Source organism: Xenopus tropicalis, chromosome 4 (assembly GCF_000004195.4).
Source record: "Xenopus tropicalis strain Nigerian chromosome 4, UCB_Xtro_10.0, whole genome shotgun sequence".
In the NCBI taxonomy this organism is placed as follows: domain Eukaryota; kingdom Metazoa; phylum Chordata; class Amphibia; order Anura; family Pipidae; genus Xenopus; species Xenopus tropicalis.
Genome location: NC_030680.2, coordinates 54,299,110 through 54,312,636, shown reverse-complemented (window position 1 = coordinate 54,312,636; position 13,527 = coordinate 54,299,110). Strand labels below are relative to the sequence as shown.

Below are 13,527 nucleotides of genomic sequence, written 5' to 3'. Positions count from 1 at the left end.
CGCGCAACTTTTTCGTACACTTGTGTGACTTTTTCGTACGCTTGCGCGGAAAAAACAGAAAGGTTTTCCTGCTGTTTACAATCATTCGGTATGAAAATTTCGTGACTTTTGGATCACCAATACGATATTATCGTGACTAATATGATTTTTTCGTAAGCATTTTCATGATATTTGCGATCTTCAGAAATTTTCTTATCCAATCCGAATTTATCCCATTCGGGATTCAAACTCATGATTTCATGAATGTGCCCCATACTATATTGAAAATGTACATCAGTAAAATCACCAGTTATATCTTCAATATTCCTGTCCACTCCTACCAGGGGTTTCTATGTTCAACTTTATTAAAACAAATATTCATGGTAATGTTACGCTTTCCAGGCTGCATAAAAACAGCACATGTAATATGATGCATCTTTAGTGTTGAGGTAGAATTAAAAAAGCAAAGAATATTATCATAAATGCCAGTTACTACTTGTTGCATGTGTCAGAACTCAAGCCACAAAAGACAAAAGTGCAAAGTGTTTCCCATTTAAGATAAAATAGACCAAGGCAGGTCATTTTTATTGAAAATCTTGTAATATTTGTTTGTTTTTTATTAGCAGTGATAATATTGATTACTCTTTGACAAAATGGCAAGCAATTATTTACTGAACAAACATATAACCGAAGATTGCAAATTATTGCACAATTATCCTCTTCAGTTTAGGCCCCTTATATGCAGATTATTGCAGAAGGTGGTGATGTTACAATATATGAAGTACCAAGGGATTCTTCTAGGGCAGCTGTTAAGTTGTCACTTTCATCCTTCTCCAGCTACACGTTATTTATTATTGGACTAAGTCAAAGTTTACTCATGTTACTTTATAAGCTTTTTAAATATATTTAGTTAATATTATTCCTTCTAGATTCTACAGCAGCTTACAGAGCTACCAAAGAGCTTATTTCTCTAAAAAGTATTAGATGATCAGAGGCAAATGCACATTATTTTTACAGACTCTTTTAAAAAAAGTGCATTAGCATACATGGCAGTCAGACAGCTTCCCTTTCATTGCATGGTTTTAATGGGCCTTTAACTCTGCGGATGTTGGCTAACCTTTGGTTTCAGTTGGCCTAGTTCTGGACTGTAGCTTGCTATGTTTTCGATGGCTCCACTTATTTGTGATTTGGGGTAATGGCTTGTGGCTGAATTTTTAGATCAACTTTTCACAGCACAAATTGTTCTCCTTAGTCAGACCAGTAATGTACCAAAATCACTTAATAGATGTTCAGTGAATTAAAATGAAAAAGTAAATATTTAAAATAATGAATTACATTTTCCAAATTACAGAAAAACAATCGATAATCTAATCAATTATCATACACATATATACTATACACATTACTCCATCACTCCATTATATAGCTTCAAGAGAAAATTTAAATCTTATCTTTGCACACACTGAAGGAAAAATGGCTGCATTTAGTAAAAAGAGACACTTTTAGTTACATGGTTTGTACAAAGTAGGAATAAGCTGATGAGCCCCGTCAAGGCAGTGTCCTTACGCCAGTCCTAACCTAGTGAAAAAGAGAGTATATTTTGGGGGAAGGAAGACTATACCTGCTTTTCTCTTTATTGAATGGTCTTTCTCCCTCCAAGGAAAATATACTCAGTTGCGTGATAAGCCTATATCTAGTGAACTTACAGGATACTCTGGAGATCATTGGCTCTTAGCTTGCATTTTCTACAGCTTCTTGGGTCACCTTCTGGGATTTAGGTGCCTTTGGTGGTGGCTCCCTTTTAGATCAGAGCCATACAGGCACCCCCTATTTCTATATAATGTATTCACACTGCTGCTTGTAATTGGATGCTTCCATTTTCTTTTTTATATTCAAGTCTGAATTTCAGACTTTTAAAAGCACGTTTAGGAAAAACTCATATCAGATATGAAAATTTCTGATGTGCGTTAATTGCGCCAAAAAACTCATTGTGGTCGTAAAAAAATATTGTAGTACGTTCCGAAAGTTCCGAAATTTTCGTATCCGCATGATCATAAACGGTGCAAAAAACTTTCTGACTTTTAACCTTCAGTGCATGTTTTTTGAAGCGTCCCATAGGCCTCAATGGCAACTCCAACCTGGCCAAAGGTTTTTTCACTCGACTTGAGTTTTTAAATTAAGGTTTAAAATAATGCAAAAATTCTGAATTTTTCTTAAAAGGTTTTATTTAGTCAGATTTTTAAACAATGTAACAGTTGTGTTTTTAAAACTTTGAAGGTTATTCAAAGTAGAAAAAATTATGAGAATTACACAAATATGAAGTTTCATAAATTACCTCCTATTTATTATACAGGTATGTAAAACGCTGCCTATGGCACACAGGAGTGAACTAAGATGGATGTAATTCTTGTTGTGGTGCTTGCTCAAAGCTTGTTCCTGTTCACAGTAGGCAGCTTACTCCCTAAATATAATTTAAATGCCCGCCAGTGGTTCGGGTCTCTTTGATTGCTCTTTTTCTCAGAGAAGATCCTAGTGACCAAAGTGCTGTGTGTGCTATTGCTCTTACTGAGTTTATTACCACACTAAAATGTCTATTTGTCAAGGGATAGCACGTTGATACTTGCTAGGTGCTTTTGGCCGGCTGAAGCTTTTGGGAGCAGTAATTCACAAACAGCTAGTGAGCCATAAGCTAATATTACTGCTTTAGAATGCCATGTACAGGTATTTATAGTTCAGAAGGAATTGGAATCATTTTAAATCTGCAGTCCCACAGACTACATTTGCAGGACACTTTTCAAATGAGGGTTAAATTGTGTTTATTAGTAACCATTTATAAAAAAACATGGCTTTTCATTGCACTTCAGGCCACTCATTGATCCTTCTCTGAGATGGAATAATAATTGATTAAATCTGAATGCCATGACCTTTATTGATTTGTCATTCAACAACTTCGGCATCCAAACAAGAAGAATGTGAATTTGTTCTCGAAACGCATACAATCTACTTAGAGACTGTAAGCTGCAACTCAATCACTGTATAAAGCGGAATTCATTGCAGTCATTAGGAACGTGAAGACAAAAATGAAGTGGTTTTTGCCTTGCCTCTGTGTTTAACAATATTGGTGGAACAACAGAAGAGCTTCATTTTAATTTCCATTAGAGAAAATACATAATGTGACAATAACAGATTATTGTAGCCCATTTCATGGTCAATTCCATCACATAGTGTAATCATTTAGAGAATGCAATTCGGTAAATACATTACTGTTTGTATTTATTTAAAAAGACAGTCTGTATTAGCTGTTATAAATTGTGGTGCAGGAGCTGCCAATACAAATATAATTGTTTAGTCCTCTTAAAATGTATGGATTAATATAGGTTTCAACTGCTGATGACAAAGTTAAAAAAACAGAAGCATGGAAAACTGTTTAGTCCTCTGCTTTATTTGTACACAAGTGTATTAGGGAAATATGTAATATGTGTTCTATATGTACTATATGGCTCTATGGAAACATAGGATTGTGCAAGGTAACAATCTAAGGTTAAAGCATCCTAAAATTATAAGAGCATCAATCCCAGAGTTCTGCTTATATTAGGTAAGGGACCTGTTATCCAGAATGCTCGGGACCTGGGGTTTTCCAGATAAGGGATCTTTCCGTAATTTGGATCTCCATAACTTAAATCTCCTAAAAATCTGCTAAGTATTGAATAAACCCAATAGGATTGTTTTGCCTCCAATAAGGATTAATTATATTTTAGTTGGGATTAAGTACAAGGTACTGTTTTATTACTACAGAGAAATAGCAAATCATTTTTGAAAATTAGAATTATTTGCTTATAATGGAGTCTATGGGAGATGGCCTTTACGTAATTTGGAACTTTCTGGATAATGGGTTTCCGGATAAGGGATCCCATACCTGTAGTGGGATTGAACTAATACTGGGGAAATGCAGAGGTTCCAGGAGGATGCTGAGATTAAAATCATGCACGAAAGAAAAAAAACATAGCATCAACAATCATAAGATGAGCTCACACTTCAAAGAAGGGGCATTCTAGTGGTTAAAAAACACGCTCCTATATGGTATCTGATAAGGGATAAGGTTACAGCCTTCAGTTTACAGTTGCCAGGTCCACCAACATGGCTGCTTTAGTTGTGGGCCCCATGGCAAATTCTGGGTTAAAAAGGAGGTGGGACATTGATGGAGTTGGTAGGGTTTGGACATACCATTAGCAGGGATTTGGTTTAAGGAGGGCATAAAAGGGGTGGATCAGGACTGTCACCATCCATGTGTTAGGAATTATTATGTTTCTATTTATTCTCAGCTCCCACCACCCAGGGGGACTAGCTAGCCTGTGGGGACTTGCCTTTGGGGCAATGACCCAGCTAATTTAGTAGTATGGGACCCTATGATTACCGATGACATCCCTAGATGTCATGCAATGGCCTTGCAGAAGATGATATCACGTTACACAACATGAAAAAAAATATTATATACCCAGTGGTGTTAATATTTTAATGCACACAAGGTGTTTCAGGATAAATTGAGACATACACTGCTGTCAACTGAATCCAGCAGGCCAATAAACAACTGCATGATTCTTATGTATATGCCAACTGATTAGCTTTTCTTATACTATTTTGTGTTTCCTGGTACATCTGTTCACCAGACCTTCCTCTCCTGTATTAAATATGAATACTTTTAAATACATTGTGTGAATGAATTGCTTTTTGTCTTTTAATCTGTTGATATGGAAACTGCCAGGGTATATAGAAATATATATTTGCTGAAATAAAATGTAAAAATGGGGCAGGAAAGGTTTACAGTGTATTGGGGGTATTAAGTATAAGCTTATATTTATTTATTTGGGAAAGGAGTTTTTTTTCTTAATTTTTATTTCAGCTGAAGCATTCTCCATAATATACCTTGACCACGAAGGGTAAACTTTTATAGTAACTAAAGTTGAAAAAAGAAAAATGTCCATCAAGTGTCTATATAAAACCTGCCTAATTGGAAGGCAAAAAAAACCTTTGGAAGCCTCTCCAGTTTTCCACAGAGGGTCAAATTTCTTCCTGACTCCATTATGGCAATCAGATCAATCCCTGGATCTACTTAAAGCTTCTTTCAATAACCCTATATTTTCTTATTTACTAAAAAAGCCATCCAACCCCTTCTAATGTATGTGCCAGTACAAGTGATTCAGGGAGAGAATTCCATAACTTTACATTCTCACTGTAAAAAAAACCCATTTATTTCTTTGTTCTTCTAATTGGAATGGGTTTCCTCATGTCTGCTGAATGGAACTACTATTAAATAAAGCATTAGAGAAATTAATATATGGTCCCCTTATATATTCCCTTATACAGGCCCGGACCTAGGGTGGGGTAGATTAAGTGGTGGCATGCCGCTCAGCAGCTCCTGAAGGTTTCTCATATCTGGAGCACTAAGGAACAGGCACATAGGGAATTTTTAAAACTACAAGCGCCTAGTCCCCTGTGCCCCGAATGCAGGGACATAGAATGCGCACAATGCCTTGGGAGGAGGGGTGAGGGACAGGGGTGGGGGGCCTCTTCTCCAGCGTAAACAACAGCAATTTGGCCAGTCCTTCTTCATAACTGCGACTTGCCATATCCTTTACCAGTTTAGGCGACCTTCTTTGGACTTTAATACATACATACATACATACATACATACATACATACATACTTGAGACTATAACTGCACAGCAGTTGACAATGGAAGTTGTGAAATGCTTATTTGCATGCCCATATGCCATATTTCCATTGGGTATGCAGTTTATTTGTTATTGACTGCCATAAGTAGTTTGGCAGAAGCACTTTGGCTTTGTGAAGGTTTCTTTTTTGTCACAGTCTTTAATTTTTTTTGGCTTAGTGCATCTTTCATATATATAATAACTATAATAAATATGCATACCAGTATTTACTTTGGATAAACCAAATGTAGAATCAGTTTATATCACAGGGGCCCTAAATTAAGACAGTGTACCTATTCAGTTTATTTGCTCAGTGATCTAATAACATACAATTACTATTCATTTTTGTCTGTGGTGTAGTGCATGTGCACATTTTTAATTAATGCATTGCAGATGAATTGTCTTGATTTTGGGGTTCTACACAGTATGTAGGATATTTGTTACCCAAATGCCTTGAATACATTTCAGATAGTTGCTGCTGTGCATAAAGCAACCATATGTCATGCATGTATAATGTTTATGTGATCTTACACCATTGCATGTAATTGACTGTACATGTACATTTACTTCCTAATGTTGTATGCAGGGATTTTTTTTGTGTGTTTTTGCAGTATGAGCATAGCTGTACGTAAGAATTTAAGAAAAGTTACAATAGGTTAATACAAGCTTAAATTAAGACTATGTCAGTTGTGTACAGAGCCTCATCAATTGAATTCTTCCAAATGGTTGGAAGAATATTTCCTTGTTATCCAGAGTAAAGTGAGAAAAATCATAGCCTAATAATTTCTGGAATACCCTTTTATATCTCCGTAAATTTGTATAATCCTGAATTGGCAGGGTTCTCTTTAAAAATTCTATTTTTTTTACACATATATAACATATACAGGTGTGGGATCCCTTATCTGGAAACCCGTTATCCAGAAAGTTCTGAATTATGGAAAGGCCATCTCCCATAGACTCCATTATAAGCAAATAATTCTAATTTTTAAAAATGATTTCCTTTTTTTTGTAATAATAAAACAGAACTTTGTACTTGATCCCAACTAAGATATAATTAATCTGTATTGGAGGCAAAACAAGCCTATTGGGTTTATTCCATATATAAATGATTTTTAGACTTAAGTTATGGAGATCCAAATTATGGAAAGATCCCTTATCCGGAAAACCCCAGATCCCGAGCATTCTGGATAACAGGTCCCATACCTGTATATATATATATATATATATATATATATATATATATAAAAATTCTGCCATTAAATAATTTTGGTGACTCTAGAGTTTCTAAAGGGGAAATAAACCCCAAATTTATGTTTGACCCTACAAGTAAAGGGTATAACCACCCCCCCCCCACCATAGAATAGAAGCAGTGCAGGGCCAAGCTGGCCGGACACCCTAGGCAACCTGGACAGCTTGGCCGCCCCCCCCCCCCTCCCGCGTGTGTGTGTGCACGTGCACATGTGCAAGCGACCACACAATGCACATGCGATACCCCTGTACTGCAGTGGAGGGAAAAGGCCTGGAACTAGTGGCAAGTGAAAGAAGAGATACCTGTCTGGCGCCCCCAATACCGTTGCGCCCTAGGCAGGTGCTTCTTCTACCTACCCCTAGTTCCGGCCCTGAATTGAAGTTATTGAAGAGTTAAGTATATTCTTGCCATTACTAAATTTTGTGAATTATAAAACAGAAAATACCCTCTTAATGGAGGCAGGGACAAGGTCATAAATTAAGAGTCATGAAAATAAGATATTAAGTTATAAAATGATTTTTGTCAAGTCATAAGTGACATAACTGATCAGCTAGCTGTTAATAAAGATATATTTTTATAGGTTATTCATAGTTCTTGTGTATTATTATAAAATGCAGTCATTTCTACAAAAAATTGCCAGTACTGTCATTCTTAACATTCAGATTTTATGCATTTTATTGACACTGAAAACAAAAGAAAAAAACATTAGGAATAGTAGAGCCAAGAACTTGTTATAAATATGACTCTGTTTATCTGGGAGAGTATTGCAGTGCATACAGTTTCAGTTTCCTATGTGGCAAGGAGTTAACTGTGTCATTCTCACTTAAATAAATTAGTGTAAAGCATAACATTTATGGAATATGAGGCCATACACAAAGTCTCAAGCGAAAAAAAAAAAAATCTAATGCTTATTCCTAAATGCTTAAGTGACCCAGAATAGAGCTTATTTTTTAATCATGTTACAATAAATGTAACCCTTGGGACTGAGAGTAGTGAGACCAGCCAAGGGTCAGACTGAAACCTTTATCACTTCCAAACACAGGGGCTTATAGTATAAATGACACACTGCAGAACGATTTACTTATACCATTTAAAATTTATGGTAGCTGAAATGAAAGGAGGCAACAGAGTGCCAGAAATAATCCCACCCTGCACTAAAACATGAAACATCGCCTAATTAGGTGGGAGCTAAATCTGTGCATCCTTATCTGTGCAAATCACATCGGGTTTGGGAACCAAGAGTTCAGCCTAGTTATTAAGCAAAGGGGGCTACTGTGGGGCAGGCCGAAGTAGCTTGCAAAACATAAATCTGCCAACTCCCATCACTTGCCAGATGTGGAGGGCACCAGGGGATATGTTTAAATGAGCTGTTATTTAATGGGAGATTATGTTGAATTGTCAGCTGCTTGTCTAGCTTTGTAACCTTGTGCCTGAAATATTATTTTCAGTCATTTCTGTTGGCTTTATTTCCAGAGGCTGCTGGCCTGATTTGGATCAGGCTTTTTAAATCAGCACATTCTAGAGGCTTCCCACAGAAAAAGATCAGCCAAAGTTTATAGCAACATGATATTAGGGTATAATCGCTTGTTTCTTTTTACCCCTTTTGGTGTCAGTGGGCAACAACATGCAGTAAAATGAAATTGCCAAGAAAAATGTCACACATCATTCTAATAACTTTTCCCCCTTTTTAAAAATATTTTAAAGCCCTTATCTCAAATTTCAGTGCAAATTGCCAGCAATCTTTGTAGAACTGTTAATGTTAAGTACTGATGAGCTGCCATCTAGTCAACAACTCTGAAGTGGAAAGGAGAACTATACCCCCGGGCGCTAAAAGCCCCCTTAACTATCACTGCCTTGACCCCCTTCACCTCTCCCTTATTGCACAGTTCCTAAGTTTATACACTGTCCCTATCGCTAACCCCTAGCTAAAAATGCAGAGTAGCGCAGCAGTGTACCTGGCCGACATCTACTTAGCAACTGAAGACGATTCGGGTCTCACTGCCAACAAGGACCGTACTTGCACATGCAAATTTTAATCTACCTCCAACTGCGCATGCCCAAGCAGGTTCGTATCGGTGGAGAGACCTGAAGTGTCTTCAGTTGCTAAGGAGATGTTGACCAGGTACACTGCTGCTCTGCATCTTAAGCTAGGGGTTAGCGATAGGGACAGTGTTTACATTTAGGAACTATACGATAAGGGAGAGGTGATGGTGGTCAAGGCAGTGATAGTTAAGGGGGCTCTTAGTGCCTGGGGGTATAGTTTTTCTTTAAGCACAGGCCAAGAAACAGCCTCTCCACTCAGATCTTCTGCCAAGCTGCAGATACAAAGAGCAGATTTTGGCACTGAAACGTGTGAGTATGCATTTCGGAATGCAGCACAGGTTCTGGTTGCAGACACACATCTGTGATGCCCACTGAATAGCTTTTTCTTCGCATCATCTTCACAACTTGCACCGTGTGCTCTTATGCTAAAAATCTGAAGAAAACACTGCAGTGGACAAAAAAGGTCTCCAAAGATGGCAGTAGCTCCAGGCCTTTTACAGTGGGCTGCATCATTTGCCGCAGCATAATTGAGCCTTAGGAAATGTATGCAGTTGATGAAATCCAAACAAACACTGCACTTTCAATTGTAACTAATCTCTTATGCCCCTGCTAAAGAGAAATGTAGCATTTTTTCCCAAATATTCTATACAGAGTGAGTCAGGATAATTTTGAAAAGAAATAGGGGTGGAGCATTTATTCTTAGTTAAAATACTTAAATGTATAAATATACAGTATATAATCATGGAATATTATATACAGGTGTGTACCCTGCTTTAAATTTCTGCATCATGTCAAAGTGAGGGCTGTTCCTAATTTCGTTATAATGGAAGTTAAAAGATAATATCTAGTCTATTTCATGTTTAATTATTTTCAAAACAGTGGCTCTGCCAGCAGCCAATGTCTGTTATATCCCCGAGGCCGCCCCTGTTGGTCGCCCCCCCCCCTCCACCCGTGCGCACTTCTGCCGTCATAGGCCCGGGCCTTTGTGGCCTCTCCACAAATGCGGGCCTGTATATAGGCACCATGAACCTATATGCAAACAGCAAGATTACAGATAGATGAGTTATGCAGATTTTGAAAAAGTTATCAAAGGACCTAGGGTAGCCACTTTTGCTAGTGGCTACTCACAAACTCAGAATGGGTATGATGACATAGGCTTGCACAATGATGTCAGGCGGGGTCATGGTGTTGGGGCAGGGTTATTGCCTCACTTAGACATAATAGGCTGGATTTCTGTTCAGTTTTTTCATAGTTTTAAAATGGAAAAAGTTTTGAACCGGACAGCCCTTTGAAAATTTATTAGACAGGCCTTAGAAAACCTGAACTGTTTGGGTCAAAACTGAACCTTACATCTAAGGAACATTGGCATAGAAAATTTGCTTTAAATTCAGAATACCCTGATTTATTTGTGTTCTTTGCCAGCAAAAATTAAGGAGACCATTGATAATTTTGCAAGCTGGATATCTGAGCATTGAACCTGCTACGACACACATTGCGAAATTGAATTTAATGTAACATCCTTTATTATCCTGTAATATAAACAATCTTTCCTGCGACCAATAATCATGGGAAAGATTGTAATTGTAAATTGTATGGCCACCATACGTTGCTAAATGCTAAAAATTGCATATATTGGGTTTATATGCATCAAAACGCAACCATCCACTCTGCTAAATTCTGATTGCGCAAGAAAGTACAAGAAAATGGAGCATGCTGCATCTAAAAAATCGCAATGAAACACGAATGGAGTAAAAAGCAGTTCTAAATGCTCCTGAGTACAGCCAGGCAGAATATAATGGAATCAATAAGCATATGCATTTGGGACACATGATTGAGCATCAGTGACTTGAGGTGGTGGGGCATATGGAACATAACTGTTTGGTCTGTTTTACACTGAACTGGTCCTAGACTTGTCTCTGCTTGTTCCCTTGCTTATCACTTAGATGGGGCAAATTTATTATAGTGTGTAAACTAACATCATTGGTGATTTTGTCCGTAGATTAAAATTAGATCAATTAGATCTTTGCTTTTGTTTACTAACTTAGTAGGTGAATGTTCAAATCAAACTGCTAATTGGTTGTTATGGGCAACATAACCAGTGATGTTGGCTTACACACTATGATAAATATGCTTTATGTTCTTTGTTTCTATACTGAAATTGGGGTAGGTACAGGTACCTTTGTAGTGTTACTGCTGCACAGGTCCCTTTAAGATCCCTTTGTTTTGTTCATGAAACCAGACTACACCAAAGTATCCTTTTCAGATATTTTCACCAAGCATGAAATAGGCCAGATTATGAATGCTCAGAGATAAACATTTATTTTCAAGAGTGTTTCCTTATTTGACAGTGCCTGGTATTATATGGGCCATTTATTTTGAGACTGTGTTTGTGGATAACTGTTTTGATCACACTGATCCTTTGGGAAGGTGATATGTGCCTATTCAGTAATCTTTATAAAGGAAAGACACATTTTGACCATTTAAATGTGCCCACTGTGTCTAGGAAGCTGCACTGTATTTGTTTTCTGTTCAATCCATCACATTTTATGTCTGCATGTTTATAACCACTCTGTGAAAATTCAATTACATATATATATATTGAGCCAATAAAAAGAGCTAAGCAGAAACAAATCAGGCAACAAGTGGATAAATTACTGCCACTTACATTCCAGGTTGTTAAATATGTTCCAAAGCTTATAAGCATGGCTGCAGCATTCTGTGTTCAATCAAAAGCAACCTTAATCGCTTGCTGGCCTCTTATTGCAGCTATTCAGTGTACTGTGTCTAAATGTAAAAATTTGTAAATGTTTTTGTATGTTTTAATCTTAAACGACTGGGGCAACTCTGCCATTTGTACAGTTGCTGTGCTGGGCTAAGGGTTAGAACTTAAGAACATGAGTGTGGGCATTTTGTAAAAGAGGGTTTCTAGTGTTTGCTACCTCCCCAAGTAAACAACAATATATTTATTTTTAACATTCCTTTGGTGCTATGCTTCATAGTAAAGATATAGGGGATATTTGGCCCAAAGCATGAACAATGTTGTACAATATAGTACAATTGTAGGGGGCAGGCCTGCACTTTTTTACCAAACAGGTACAAATCAGATTGAGAATCTCAGCTACCCCTCTCTAAACAACAGTAGTCTATAGAATACTCGGATGCGCTGGATTTTTTCAACCCCCTCTGTGTACAAATCAGATGGAGAATCCCAGCAACCCCTCTCTAAACAACAGTAGTCTATAGAATACTCTGATGCGCTGGATTTTTTCAACCCCCTCTGTGCTGTTGAAATGTTGACATAATTAAGGTATTTTTTGTACTTTTTAATATTAAAATCCAGAGTGCATCAGAGTATTCTATGGAGTACAGTGCAAATGAGGGCCTAGAGCCTGCAGAGCAAACTGAAATTGCTGAATGGGAAAATGTTAACTGGGCTCTTAAGTATCCTGGATTTTCACAGCAATAAAACAAGCAAAATGCCGTTCCTATTAATTTAGAAGTAGAAAACAGCATAGTTGGTGTGCAGCTTTATTTCCACTACAAAGTTATCATAGAGGCTCTGGGGAAGTTTTCTGCTGAATGGAGGAGCTGAATTCAGCTTGGTAAAGACTTAGTAAAATGTCAAAAGCAGTCATGTGCATTGAGTACTATGCAACTCTATGGGGCTGATTTACTTACCCACGAACGGGTCGAATGGAGTCCGATTGCGTTTTTTTCGTAATGATCGGTATTTTGCGATTTTTTCGTATGTTTTGCGATTTTTTCGGATTCTTTACGAATTTTTCGTTACCAATACGATTTTTGCGTAAAAACGCGAGTTTTCGTATCCATTACGAAAGTTGCGTAAAAAGTTGCGCATTTTTCGTAGCGTTAAAACTTATGCGAAAAGTTGCGCATTTTTCGCGTAAGTTTTAACGCTACGAAAAATGCGCAACTTTTTACGCAACTTTCGTAATGGATACGAAAAACTCGCGTTTTTACGCAAAAATCGTATTGGTAACGAAAAATTCGTAAAGAATCCGAAAAAATCGCAAAACATACGAAAAAGTCGCAAAATGTTCGTTTTCAAGTCGGAACTTTTCCAATTCGGGTCGGATTCGTGGGTTAGTAAATCAGCCCCTATCAGCTATTTAAGTACCAATACATTAGGTGATGCAGTGCTGTCCAAATTCCGTGGTACTGAGGGCCGGAATTTTTCTGGCTTAGGCTAATGGCAGACGAGGCGTCTGGCGTATATTTTCAGCAAACGAAAAATCGCTTGCCGAAAATATCGCCATCCGCCTCCTACCTGCGCCTGCACCTGAATGAATGAAATACACTCCAGTGCAGGCACATGTAGCCAAAATATGCATAAAATGCTAGACTTTGCAAAGTGCCTGCACCTGAGGGCCATAGGAAGTCAGTTTTGGCCTATTTTTTAAAACACCCACTTTAAACCACACCCATATTAACACAAGCATTTTTAAGACCATATCCACATTAATGGTGGTAGCACACCAACGAGACAAATGGTTGGTGCTCACTGTAGGGATATCACCCATCACT

General features: G+C 37.6%; 1 protein-coding gene across 3 annotated transcripts in view; it reads left to right on the top strand.

Annotated features, from left to right (window-relative positions):
- wwox (WW domain containing oxidoreductase) overlaps positions 1-13,527 on the top strand; it is a 571,090-nt gene that overhangs the window by 137,966 nt on the left and 419,597 nt on the right. The window lies entirely within an intron of this gene.